We start from the raw sequence: 15188 nt of genomic DNA, 5'->3' as shown, positions 1-15188 counted from the left end.
TACTATAAAGGATTCTACTGTATGTCCAGTGCAGGAGGGTTCTCACATCAACCTTGTGTCAGCTATAGTGGCTGACACAGCAGTCAGCTCAACCACCAGAATGTGTTAATGTGAAGATATGAAGCAATTTGAGAACAAATTATGTGTTCTATATGACAAGAAATGAAACTCACTAATGTAGCGGATTGAACATGTTTGTGTTGCATGACAGGATGACAGCACACAAAAATGGATAGGGGCACATATAGCAACAAACGACAAGATGAGCACTCATTTGTCTGGTCATTCCTTTAAGAAAAGGAACGACGAATTGTGTCTTCATCATTTCTGAGCTGTTAATTCCTGGCTGCCAAGGTTTCAATAATCTTTAAGGGAGGAGATAAAGAAATATCTAACTACGGACCAATATCCATTCTATCAGATTCTTCAAAAGCTCTAGTTATTGTTAAACTGAGAACTCTTCAATAAACACTCTTAATATTAATGACAGTCAGTTTGGCTTTTGCAAATGACGGTCCACTGAATCTGCTCTGCTGCTGCAAAAAATTATTTTGCAGGGTTCTGAATGTAAGAATACAATGCTAAGTATGTTTTTAGACTTTAGTAAAGTGCTTCATCTCCTCAATCATAAAATATTACTTAATAAACTTGAAAGGTACAGCATCCATGGCTCTCCTTTTATTCTGTTTCAATCGTATCTAAGTCAATGTAAACAGGCGGTCTGTATTGATGGTATTCTGCCTGGTTTAAGAACTATACAATGTGGAGCTTCCCAGGGTAGCCTTCTGGGTCTGTTTCTTTTTAATGCTTGTATTGATGATATAGTTGTATAAACTTGCTTTTTGACGTTATATATGTTCTGTATGATGATGATAAAAGCTTTTTCTTACTGATTCGTCCATATATAAGTAACCTATTAAAAAGAGGAAACATTGTTCAGTCACGGATGGACTTGTTAAAATTGTCAATAGTAAGAAATCTCTTTTGACGTTTAATGTACCTTTATCAATGCCCATTTTATTTACCTTAAAAATTAATAACGGAATAGAAATTATCTAAAGCTTTAAATCATTGACCATCATTTTTGATGCACATACGAAAGGGACAGAACAGATTACATATATTGCAAAGAGAGTGTCACAGTCTGTTGGCGTCCTTTGCAGATGTCTCAGAATTTTCTCCAAATCTATAGTTGATAATCTACAACACAGTATTTCAATCTTATTTTAACTATTGCCATTTGGTCTGGGCCACCACATCAAGCACTAACATTATTAAGTTACTAATGCTTCAAAAGGAAGTAATTAGATTGATTGTCAGGGACAGTTATACAGCTCATAACAGCAGATATTTTTTTTCTTAAATATGAGATTATTTGTAATAATGTCCTCTCTCAATACCAATTAGTATATTTTCTGAGGTTCTCTTCTCCCACAGCTGCTGCTTTTCTTGTGTCCCTTGCTAAATTAATACCAAAAGAGAAATATATCTTCACCCGGTGCACTTATAAATGGGTTCTGCCACCCTTAAGAATAAATTCTGCAACCCACTGCTTCAAGTATATCTTTATTATGTGGTTTTATAGTCATTATTGAAAAAGTGCATAACAATGTAGAGAAGACTATATCAAAGGGATTTTGCTTTGAAATGTTAAATAATGTTTATAATACAACATAATGATATTCTTTGATAATTTATAACATATTAATTATAACTTTGAAAAGATCAGCTAATTACTTATGTAGCACAAACAATAATACAACTTACACAATAGTTTTATTATTCTAATGTTGCTATCTATAGCTAAGAATTATTTGGCAATTGCTGATTTGCTTCTTGTTCATTGTTTATTGGCATAGATGAAGCATGTATCTATGATAAGAAACAGGTCTTGTCATCACCTTTGCATGCGGCTCACACTGCGGGCAAGCACTTTACATTAACATAACCAATATATGTGCAGAATCCCGTCCTTTGAGCTAAATTGTAGAATATATTTGTAGCAAAAGTTATAAATTTTCAACATGGATCTTTTTATCACATTAACCAATCCCTATCACTGCTTTGCCGGCTTCCGCCCACAATGCAGCATGACAGCCAGTGAAAAGGATATCGGGTACTTTTTTTGTAGAAAAATATTATAATAGGTGGGCTTTACCGCAACATAAGTTGACATGCAGAGAAGCCCCCTGTTTGCCCGTTTGTATACTGAAAACGTCCTTGCATTCCATCATTCTACAGTGTTCCTTTTTTTTCTGTCTTTCAAAAACAGCATACCTGGAAAATCATTGGGACGAGGCAGTAAGTAAATATTTTCCAGCGCTGAAAAATTCGGCAGATATGTGCCGCGTGACTATAGTTTAGTCAGCATGCATTAAATAAAGATTTTAGTTTTTATTATTATTTTGCATGATCACCACAGTTCGTTTCGTATTATATTGCACCAGCTGTTATGCCCAAATGCGAGCACCCTGTTCTTCTGTGGTATATGTCTCACTTGTATATCTGGCACATATGATAACCGGCCGCGCGCACTACCACAACCCTAGTGTGATTCGCATTTCATATAACCTAGAATTGCTTACACGGAAGCTCTACGGATAATATATAGCTACGCTTCGGCGTCGTTTGGTCGGATGTCCTGTTCACTGTAGTTCTCTGAGACACTCGAAGTTGTATGCTATCTCGTGTATAGTGTTCTCGTGTCTCCCAGACCGCGTCGTCTGACATCTCAGCTACAGCCATGGATGGTATAACCAACGCCACGGCAACCAGCGGCAACCGAGAACGAAGGAACTGATGTAGTGGGACATTTTTGCGATGGCGACGATGATGATAGTGTGCTCTCATCTGGGCTGCAAACGGAATGTTGCCGCCCGGACGGCTTTGCTGGTGGCGCCCTCTGAGCTGCGGAGCCTCCGTCATCGAAAAAGCGGCCCCCGCTCCCATGAATATCGCGGCGCAGTTGACACACTCTGCCCACCCTTCTGGAATGCCGCGTAACCGCGAATTGGCAGAGTGAGATTTTCCAGTTACAGAAGGTTTTCACAAAAGTGTTGGAGCAGGTGAGCCACCTTCAGATTTCCTTACCATCCGGCATACTGTGTAGCCATTTTGTGCGCACAGGCCGCAATTTTTCTTCTCAAGGGTAGTACATGGTTTGCGTCTTATTAGACACACTAGATGTTCAATACCGTAGTAGTCTGGGCGTGTTGGTTATTCATGATGGAAAAATACAGCGCAGAGAAGGACGAGGACAAAATGAAGACACATAGGACACACGAGCGACATACGACACATGAGGACACACACATGGTTGCAAGTCAGCGCTCGTGTGTCCTATGTGTCTTCATTTTGTCCTCGTCCTTCTCTGCGCTGTATTTTTTCAACTAGATGTTCAGTTGTAATTGGACAGGATTTATTGGAACACATTATTTTGTAGGGACTCGAGGTGGTTAAGATTGGGAATGAGGGTTCCAAATTAAAGACTCATATTCTGTCTTAACAAAGCCTTTGTAGGCACTGAGTTTAGTGTTGGTGCTTTGAGACAGCAAAGGTCGGCGGAGATAGTCAAATGTACGGCTAGCAGATGACAGTACATTGTCAATGTCGCATTAAAAAAAAGCACACCAGACTGAAAGCCCTATTAATGTGCACTCAACATTCCCTGTATCATGCGATTTTACAGTGTCGAAGTGCTGCCAGCAGCTGCTCAAGGATATTGAGCCAACCCGGCTCCATGAAGACTAAATTATTGTGGGAATACCAATAGAAGTACCCTGTGATAACGACGAAGTGTTTGTTATTGCACGCGCGCACGCAGAGCGAGCGATGAAAAAGAATACAGAACTGCTGTAGAGCAGTCGATTGCTGCGTGCTGTCTTCACGATACAACACACCCTTTTCTGGGGCATAGGGCAGTTCGATACATTGAATGTTCCACTTAACGGGAGTTCGATAAACATGGCCAACACAGCTATAGTTCTGTATGAGATTTTTATAGGGATATTCAGATAGTTTGATATATCTGGGTTTGATATATCTGATAAAAGCTTAAGTCCTCATGTCAACATTTATGAAATTCCCAACGCGCATTCTGCATGCCAGGGCTATATTTCTCCATCCAGATGTTAAGACAGTTTCTCGATTTAAGTTCATGGGCAGATTTTAAGGTACTGGCTTTTTTTTTTCTGGTACTTGAAAAACCTCATAATAGGCCTCTTTGAGCCAGATAGGCATGTGTTGATACATTGAATGGTGACTCATTAACCAAGAAAACTTGCCATAAGCTAGCAGCCTAACCTCGGCGTGGGATCCTAGGCTTCTTTGATGGAAAAAATACCTCATTCAAAAGTATGCGCATATTTGCCCAGTCCCGCCGTGATGGTACAGTGGTAAGATACCAGACCAGACTACTGTGCCGGAGTTCACTGGTTTGACACCAACCGTTGGCGGCTGTGTTTTGATGGAGGTGAAACGAAGAAGCGTCCGTGGGCTAGCGATGTTATTGCACGTTAAAGATTCCCAAGTGGTCGAAAATACTCCGTGGCCCCCACTACGGCTCCTCTTTCTCTCTTTCCACTTTCACTCCCACTTCCCTCCTTTTTTTTACAGTGCTGAAGTATCCACAGAACAAGTGTGACAAATACTGGGCCTTTCCTTTCCCGTTAACCAATTATTATTGTTATTATTATTATGTAGAAGTCCAAGGTTCCAGCATTCGAGGATTAGTTTTGTGCCAACTCCATTCAGTAGACTCGCAATTGACTCCATTGTTAAAGTCAAGTAGCGATTAGACTGCTGGCACAAACATGAGGAGGATTTTGCTCCACGCGAACAAAAGGAATACGCGCTGCTCACTTTGGGACCTGCAGTTTGACCAGAGCCTGGTTTGACAACAACGTACTTACCCAGGTGTAAAGTTGACCGTTCGTTTTCACAGGGTAACTGCTAAGGTATTAACATAGAAAGGCGGCCTAATAGAGCTTGGTAAGTAGAATACATATTCTTGTAGCGCAAAAAGGGCAAAGGAATGAGAGACGCAGGATGAACGCTGACGATAAGAGCTTGTCCCCCTCCTTTGTCCTGTCTTCTTCGCATTGAAAAAAATATGCATTCTAATTAATTGCTAAAGCTAATATGAGACTAGAATTTCTCTGCAGTATACTTAAAGCGACATAAGTGGGGAGTGTGTGGAGCCTGATGGCTGTGTGCGAAATTACTTTATGTGCATTTATATGCAGTTTTAATTTTTATCTCGGAATAATAGACTAATTTTTTTTTTACCATTTTATGATGGTGCTTACAAACCTTTGTGGCTGCAGAATCTAGGAAAACTGTACCTTTTCTGGATTAATTTAGATTACGTGCCAAACTAGCACTGGCATCGCACAACGTATAGATCAGTTTTTAAGTCTGGATTCGGTTCTGCGTCCTTGGGTCAGCAGATAAATTTCGTTGCTGTTTTTAACTCTTCAATTTGTCTCTGTGTGCGCTTGTCGACCATTACGCGCTCTGAATTGTTGCACTATTCCATGTTTCATAACTTCCCACTGGGGCATCTGATCTTTTTCGAACTACTATATGTCCCTGTTTTGCTAGACGTGTATTTTCCTTAGTCTACAAAAATCTACTCCTGATATTGATATCGAATTTTTCATGGCTTCTTAGTAGGCTTATTTCAGTTCAAAGGTTTTCTTGCATTGTAAATTTATTGCTTATTTCACGAATCCCCCCTTATGTAATGCCCGCAAGGCCCATAGGGTACTTGTAATAAATACATAAATTAATCAATAAACAAATAAGCCATATTAGCATAGCATAGTTCTTGTTAGTAGCTATCATTCTGGAAATTCAATTTTTATGCACATATATTTTAACAGTATTTATTAATTGTTCCTCAAAGGTCCATGAGGGACATTACATGAGGGGTGGGCTTGCAAAGGAATATTAATGCAGATACAGATGACCTTTGATGGCAGATTTCAAGTGAAGCAAATTGATGATGGTCGCCACTTCGGATGGAAGGTCATTCCAGTCATCAGCTGTTCTGATGAAAAAAGACTTGATATGTTGCAGTGCGAGATTGCTTAGGGTAAACTGCATTAGGATGGGAGTTGCGGGATATTAGATGAGCGCATGTAGTACCTGTCACATGAACAATTTCGGTCCTCATCGAACTCGATCTGCATTCCATTCAATGCAGATTGAAGCTGCCACACGGCAACTTTTAAATGCAATAAAGCCTTAAATATTAATGCAAAAATGTATTAAGAGCATGCTAACATTATATTAAAGTTTTTATAATATCGACACCATGCTTGCAACTACTCCTCAATGGTCATTCAAAATGCCCGTGTAGCTCCGGATGCTTCAATCCTTCTTGAAAGCCTCAATGTAGATTTAGTTCAATGAGGATCAGAAGTGTTCGTGTGACACCGGTATAATAGGGGGAGCATTGTGGGTGAAGGTGAGGTAAAATCTGTGATACAGGGAAACGAAAAGACGGGCGATTTTGTGATGACAGACTAGTGTGGGAAGATTGAGCTGAGATTTTAGTGCAGAAACACAACAAATAAAATTTAAGTAAGCAAGAAGTTTTATAGAATTGGGGGCTAATGAAGGGTTACACCGTAAATACCCTAGAACTTGATTTGCTGAATTAGTAACCTGATGTATGTGATGGGACCAGGTTAAATCAAGTACCTAGGTATTTGTAGGTGTCAGTTGATATTGTAAGGTTAGAGGCAATTCTGTAAGTATTATCCTGATGGTTTCACTGGCAATGGAAAGAAAGGTTTTAGTACTATTTAGTGACGTAAGTCTAGTTCTGCACCATTTCTCGATGCGAACAAGATCTTGAAGGATGTTGATGTCATTGGGATTGTTTATTGGGCAGTAAATGTAATATCAGCAAAATAATAGTGCATGATTATATGTTTTTGGCAAGAAAGTGCATGTTTAGAGTCATTCCTAGAATTCATTGTATGAGTACTGAAGAGTTCTTGTCTTCCATTAGTGAATGTACAAATTATATTTTTATTTTTATTGTTGTCTATAACTTGAGTTTCTTTCATGTTCTGTCATGCGCAGTTATTGTTTAATATCTCTTGTGTTCACTCATACCCAGAGAGAACTGTGATGAGTCTTTAATAATATTGCTATTATGGCACTCCATCCATTCCTCCTAGCCATACGAAAAGACTTCTACAGCCAACCTACACGCAGCAAGTTATGCCTTGCGTCAAATATTTTAAATTATTTAATGGATCAAATGAAACTTGGTACATGCGATGGTGCTTCCTTGCTATAATAACCACTGCCGAAGTTCCCCTAAAAGTAGCAGAACTTGTGAAGTAGACGAGTTACAAACACTTCCATTAAATCATGTCCTTCATATTATAAACAGCATTTAAAATGATCTAAGTTTAGTATTCCTGACAGGCTTTTGCCCTAAAGGGCTAGAGGTCGCTAAAATTTCTGTTATTTTCAAAGGGGGCAGTACCAGCTGCATGTCTAACTACAAGCCAATATTTTTATTGTTGTCTATAACTTGAGTTTCTTTCATGTTCTGTCATGCGCAGTTATTGTTTAATATCTCTTGTGTTCACTCATACCCAGAGAGAACTGTGACGAGTCTTTAATAATATTGCGATTATGGCACTCCATCCATTCCTCCTAGCCACACGAAAAGACTTCTACAGCCAACCTACACGCAGCAAGTTATGCCTTGCGTCAAATATTTTAAATTATTTAATGGACCAAATGAAACTTGGTACATGCGATGGTGCTTTCTTGCTATAATAACCACTGCCGAAGTTCCCCTAAAAGTAGCAGAACTTGTGAAGTGGACGAGTTACAAACACTTCCGTTAAATCATGTCCTTCATATTATAAACAGCATTTAAAATGATCTAAGTTTAGTATTCCTGACAGGCTTTTGCCCTAAAGGGCTAGAGGTCGCTAAAGTTTCTGTTATTTTCAAAGGGGGCAGTACCAGCTGCATGTCTAACTACAAGCCAATATAAATTCTTCCCGTTTTCTCCAAGGCTCTTGGAAAACTATTTCATGAGAGAATGAGCAGGCTTTTAAAAAAGCAAACACTATATCAATTTAGATATACTAACAACTGCTCAACAGAAAATGCATTACTTCCCCAGAAAGGATTCATTTAGGAAGCTTTTGAGCTTAAAGAGTATATACTGGCATTACATATCAACTTCTCAAAGGTGAATGCATATTTCAGCGCAAAAAAAACATAGGACGAAGAAAGAAGACAGACGCAGGACAAACGCTAAACTTCTTCATCCTGTGTGTTTTGTGCTGAAATGTGCATTTGTCGTACCAAGACCAACAAGCCCATCTCTTCACGTTAACAGTTCTCAAAGGCATTTGATACCATTAACCATGCAACTCTTACTTTCGGTAAGAGTTGCATATTAGAATAGAACTAGAATATTATAGTAGTAGTAGTAGTAGTAGTAAAAGCACTTTATTTTAGAGCAAAAATCAACTGCTCAAAATGAAGTTCGCCTGCCACACCAGGCCGAGCTGGTCCTCTTCGTAAGGAGAAGCCAGCCAGGTATGCCAGGAGAGGACTGGGGATGAGGGAGTGGGGTAGAAAGAAGTTTGGACGGCGACAGGGCAGTAGAAGAGGCAGTGTGCAAGATCCGCATAAAGCTCAGGGCAGTTGGGGCACGATTAATCAGAACAGAAACGGTATAGGTACAGTCTTGCTGGTGTAATGAGTGTGTTTGTTTGAATTTTGTGAAGGGTATGAGCCTGGGAAACAGAGACGGGCGGGGGTGTGGGGCAGGGGGAAGGGGATATTATATATTAGATTAGAACTAGAATAATATGGTTTTCATTTTAGCTTCATAGTTCTTTCACAGAGTTGCTTGCATAATTGACATCAGCAGCTTCATATTAAAGAACTATAGACACCTAATGTTCGGTTTCATGTTTTCTCCTTTATTATGATGCTTAAGACATTACCGCTTACGGATCACCACATCATATTCGCCTACGACTGCTGAATAATTTATAATCATATTTCTTTTCTCACCTGTTACGGTTTCAATAGCAGAGCAATGGCTGCGACCTCGTAGACGAAAACTGCGTGCAGATTGACATACAGGAATGTCTTATGCGTCATTAACAAGAAGAAAAATATCACCAAAATTTGGTGTCTATACTCCTTTATTAATTTCAAATCTGAGCTGAAAAGAGGCCAGTGCGATGTTTTGCAAAGCAGCATTTTGAAACCCTTATCATTTAACATATACATCATTGACATAGTTAGCATTGATACATTTGCCCACTTCATAATTTATGCCATGACAGTAGTTTGCTTTTTCCTGGCCTGTTACTACTTGAACTGCAATGAAAGCTAAGAAGGTACTAGATTTGCTAAACACTGGATCATTTCAAGTCCATTGAATCTTGACACACTCAAGACAAAAGGCTTATTATTTATACCTCGAAACAAGATCATAGATACTTGATACCAACCTATGCATTTGCTGCTCTAACACAGGGATGGCACCAATAAAAAGCCTAGGCATTGTTTTCTACAAGAATGTGTACTGTAAATCGCGTATCAGCCACATTCGTTCCAAACTTGCTCGCACAATCAGCTTGATATCATGACTATGATCCCTTTTGCCTCAAGGCATTAAATTGCTTCTTTATAATTCATTGTTCTTTTCTATGTTGAGTTGTTTCCAGCTACTGAGTGCATTGCTACGCAAACTCGCATCAACATTCTTTTTAGGCTACAGGGAAAACAGCACATATTATTACTAATGCTCAATTTTATGCCCACACAAAACCAAGCTTCAGTCAATATGCTTATACCTATCACTGCCTTACGCAGTTCCATTCTTATGTAATGCTACCACATTAGCATATTGAAAAACGACTCATATCTCGAAGACCTTGTCTCATTAACATTACAAATCTGTGTAAACAACACACGTTACACTGACTGCTGGGTATTACTTGCACCTGAACAATTTATACGAAAATGTTAAAATACTGTGAACCAAATTCTGTTCACTCGGAACATTCCTCCTTATTGTGAAAGCTGATGCTATTCCTGTTTTTTCTCTCATATTTATCAATGTTTTGTGTTTTTTCCTTATTGTGTTCACTGCTTCTTTTGCCAAGTGTCTCTCAGTAGGGTGTCGGTCTTGTCAGGCCTCCAGAAGACTTTCTGCCTATACTCGCATTGTTGCATATGTGTGCGCAATGTCAAAGTAAAATTCTGAAGTATATGAAAGTTATCATTGTGGAATAGATTGGTCATGTGACCAGGAAACAGGATAGATTGAACTCTGTCGCAGACGCTTTCATTCATCCGAGCACGTGGCTCTTATGATATTCATGCTGTGTGGTAGGGAGAAGCGTTAACCTGTTAAAACTTGTGCAGTGGAGAAAACTGCTTCTGTCTGGTCTGCTTCAACAGTGCTGTGCCTTGTCTCATCTCCCATTTGAATTGCTAAACTGTGCACATGGATGCTAACAGCTTATCAATGAAGGATTAGGAGAGAAGTTATTACTTTAATAAAGTTAAAAAAAATTGTTCTGTCAACTGGCACTTGCAGTGAAAAAGAAAAGACCTGTTAGAAATTTGAAAATGAACCCAATCGCTTTCATTTGGGCATGGTAGCTGCTTTTCGACTAGAACACCAATATTGAAATTTTGTCACACATAATAAAGTCATGAATATGTGACACAAACTTTGGTGAACCCTGCAATGAGCTATGAGTGACCTAAGGTGTTGTGCACTGAATTGAAATAGTAGAGCTTCATGCCTTGAAAGCCATTATAGATGTGCTTGTTAGTTATTTTCATTTGCCTGTTCTCTCCTTCATGTAGTTTACATTTTGAGCCTTGTCATGAAATTCTAACGGTTCATAGCTTACGCAGGAATGGAGGCCCTCTTGCTGGGCTGCCTTGACGCTCTCCACTTCAGTTTACCTGAGGGCACTAAGCTTTCACAGTATGTGCCTTTTTTTATTTCTTTTGACCTTCGAAGATTTGTAAGATTTTTTTTTCTTTTAGATTCGCAAATAATGGCTTCTGGCTTGTGCTCTTCTTTAGGAGTTGCTATACTGATAGTTGAGCATGAAACCAGATTGTAAAACATAACTGTTCTATTCTGGTGACCACCAAGATATATTTGTATAAGAATTTCAGGCTTGCAGCAACCTTGGGCGGTTTATCAAGTTGGCAGCATTGTCTTAGTTTATTTATAAAGGGCTGTTTGATAAGGTCACAGATAATAAAATAGCACATGCATGAGCTGTCTATCTAGTTTCCTTCCATTTTGCATTTAGTTTGTGTTGTAAGGCTATGTTTCTAACAAAGTAACTAGTTGTTTATCTCCTAATTTACAATAACTGAACTGTTTTCTTTTGTGCACCATGCTTGCAAGGCACTTAAGGAAAGTTAGCCATCTCATTCAGTCATGTACCGAGAGAATAGGGAACCCAAGCTCAAGTTTCGGAGCGCGGCACCAGCGCTGCGCCTCGCCTGGCGGCGAGCTGTCCAGGTTAATGGGGAAAAGCGCGACAGATGCTGCAGGCCAGACACCGGTGGTAGCACCAGTAGCTCATGCGCGTACGCTCCCTTGAGTGCGAGCGGGGAGCAGGAGGGGAGCAGTGCCAAGCGCGCATGCTCTCTCAGTGGATATCTTTGTAGGAAAAGATAAAGGATTTGATTCAGTAGGTTTTCTTTCAAAAATGCTTTTCTTGACTGGTGAACAGGCTAACAGTTCATTTAAAAAGTGGAAGCTGCCCATTAAATAAAAAATGAATTCTTGCTCGCTGGAAAGCATTTCTCGTGGGTTCCGAAGTGACCCACTGATTTGCCGAATCACTACATTAATAGTATGAATGCTTTTACAACTCGTGGGCAAAGAGGTCAAAACAATGGCTATTGCTTCACTGGAGCATGAGTTTACTGCTCTCATTAAGGCCATAGCAGCTTCATTTTGAAGTGAGTGCAAATTCCAGCTTTGCAAGGGCATCTTCTGTCTCGAAACAAAAGCTCTCACTTTTCATGGGATTATCATGCCTGCATTGAATGCGGAAATATCAGCTAGCGCTGACTTTTACTGCCATCTTAAAAGTGCTATTAGCTTCCCAAACTTTCCTTAGCATCCCTGTTCAATCCTCCGGGAGCGGATACAAAGGAACATAAAGCACTAAAACTTTTTAAAATTTTCTTAATATTGTTTTGCATGTGTTTGTACCTTAGTTATTTACGCTTGTACATTGTGTGCATTGGTTTGGTGCCATCAGCACTGAACACTGCGTTTGAACAACCGGTAGTGCTCTAGTAAAGCCCGTATTCTTACGAAATTCCAAACGGCGTGAGAACCAAAGTACATGAGACTAGCTTCTTCAGAGCTAGCTTCCCAACCTAGCTTCTAATCTAGCCTAGCTTTCCAGAGCTTACAATGTTCCGCTGCCTCATGAACAGTTTCAGTGGATGGATACCACTGCCACAAACAAATGTTTTTTTTTCATGCCATTGACATTCATCTCAAGAGAACACTAGTATCTTTACAAGGATGCCATGTGAAAACAAAGCGTTATCTGACAGCGCAGAACATCGATCGAGTGCGCCATTGAGTGCTTTGATTTGTAGTGCTTATGGAAGTTCAGTACTAGTTCGAGCGTATACCAAAAATTATATTTTCGATGGAGGCAAAAAGCAGGGGCCCCGTGTGTTGCCCAATGTCAATGCACATTAAAACACCCCAGGTGTCAAACTTCCAGAGCCCTCTCTCCACTATGGAGTCTCTCATAGCCTGAATCGCATTGAGATTTTAAACCCCATAAATGAAACCAACAAACCAAACATTAGAGGTAAATTAAGCTCCACTGTAAGGGTATGACTCATTAGCGTTTCAGAGGCACATGGATGGTGTTTTACACTTTATTTATTTAATATTTATTTATTTAACCCTTCGAGGGTTTTTGCCGTAAATGTACGGCGGCGGTTTTTCGTCCCGCAATGTTTTTGCCGTACCGTTAAAGTTTCAATCCTCCGTTTGAAATCTCTCGCCCTAATGACGCATGCTCACTGCGAGGTGCTGCCACCTCCCAGGACTTACAAGAAGCGCTTGAAATTTATTGCGCTGCCATCTTGCGAAGATAAACAGAAGTGATTCCTAGCTGCAGTGTGCAGTGTGTCCCTTGCATGATTTCGGTCCCTTGCCAGTGTGGCCCCCATATTCCCAGTTTCTATTTTTCTGCCATAGATGGCGCTGTCAGTCAGGAGCAGCGCCCGGAAGTTGATGCAGGCACAATCACTGTTCCTGAAGCTCTGGGGTTTAGAGATACCAGTGGCCGGGTGAATAAACCGGCGGTGGAAACTAGCAAAAAAAACAACTGGAAGATTGGTGGCTTAAAAGCAGAGAAGTGACATAATGTTAGTAATGTAGAAACAAAAATTTAATAAATAGAATGATGGTAGAAAAAAGAGCATGATAGCTACTGCTACCATCCTGTTTCAAAGGGGACACTCCTATATCCCATCCTTCCATCCATCCCAGCGCCCAAATGAGCATGATAGCTACTGCTACCACCCCGTTTCAAAGGGGACGCTCCTATATTCCATCCATCCATCCTTCCATCCATCCATCCATCCATCCATCCATCCATCCATCCATCCATCCATCCATCCATCCATCCATCCATCCATCCATCCATCCATCCATCCATCCATCCATCCATCCATCCATCCATCCATCCATCCATCCATCCATCCATCCATCCATCCATCCATCCACCCACCCACTCACCCATCCATCCATCCATCCATCCATCCATCCATCCATCCATCCATCCATCCATCCATCCATCCATCCATCCATCCATCCATCCATCCATCCATCCATCCATCCATCCATCCATCCATCCATCCATACATACATACATACATACATACATACATACATACATACATACATACATACATACATATATCCATCCATCCATCCATCCATCCATCCATCCATCCATCCATCCATCCATCCATCCATCCATCCATCCATCCATCCATCCATCCATCCATCCATCCACCCACCCACCCACCCACCCACCCATCCATCCATCCATCCATCCATCCATCCATCCATCCATCCATCCATCCATCCATCCATCCATCCATCCATCCATCCATCCATCCATCCATACATACATACATACATACATACATACATACATACATACATACATACATACATACATACATACATACATACATACATAGATACATACATACATACATACATACATACATACATACATACATACATACATACATACATACATACATACATACATCCACCCATCCATCCATCCATCCATCCATCCATCCATCCATCCATCCATCCATCCATCCATCCATCCATCCATCCATCCATCCATCCATCCATCCCAGCAGTGCCACTGCGCAGTGGTTTGGGAGCCTATAGTGCAAAGGTTTTGATATGCATAGATTACTGCTTTGTGCTTTTACAACAGGAGCCACTTCAGGGGAAGACAAGCTTCAGCCACTGTCCGCCAAGTGCTGTATTTCCTCTACAGCACCTATCACAAGGCTGCGGGCTCAAGGCAGAAGTCAGTTGTTGCTTTCTATTCTCTACCCGAGTGTATTGCAGGTCAGTTGCATTGAGCATCTGTTCGAACTTGCAGGACTATACAGCCAGTGCAGCATGGGGAGTCAGACAAACTCTTCCGTAGAGAGATTGCACACTGGATAACTACTTTGCAGGTAAGTACTGCAGATGTGGAATTACTTTTTACCTACAATGCCGCCTTCACCCAGAAGCCATCTTTTTAGCTATAATACTTCTCTGGTGTACAGGCTTGGCCGAACTATTATGGAGCACAATGCTAGTACTTGAAATTTCTCACGCTTTCTGTAGAGAAGATATAATAGTTACTTAGGTTCATACAGGATCACACCAGTGGCATATGCTAACGTGTGCATCAGGTATTTCCCAGAATTTATTAGGTAATGCGTGACAAGTCTTCCTCGCTGAAATGTGCTCCGTATTGCTGCGGCCAGGATTGTACACAGTAAGTCTGTGGTAAAGGTTCTTTTCTCTCTCGTAAGTAGTTCTTTCAGTGGCAGACGGTCATAAGGCAGTTGCTATGCCTCAGTGGGCATAG

The 15188-nt window shown here is 40.5% G+C and overlaps 1 long non-coding RNA gene across 1 annotated transcript; it reads left to right on the top strand.

Moving 5' to 3' along the window:
* Positions 1-3051: 3051 nt before the first annotated feature.
* On the top strand, positions 3052-14622 carry LOC146183172 (uncharacterized). Its single transcript, XR_014708473.1, has 3 exons — positions 3052-3065; positions 10930-11002; positions 14538-14622. It is a non-coding gene; the product is annotated as an uncharacterized LOC146183172 (long non-coding RNA).
* The last annotated feature ends 566 nt before the right edge of the window (positions 14623-15188 follow it).

This window comes from Amblyomma maculatum, chromosome 7 (genome assembly GCF_055883805.1).
Source record: "Amblyomma maculatum isolate TAMU_Amacu chromosome 7, ASM5588380v1, whole genome shotgun sequence".
Classification (NCBI taxonomy): domain Eukaryota; kingdom Metazoa; phylum Arthropoda; class Arachnida; order Ixodida; family Ixodidae; genus Amblyomma; species Amblyomma maculatum.
This window is presented reverse-complemented; position numbering and strand designations above follow the sequence as displayed.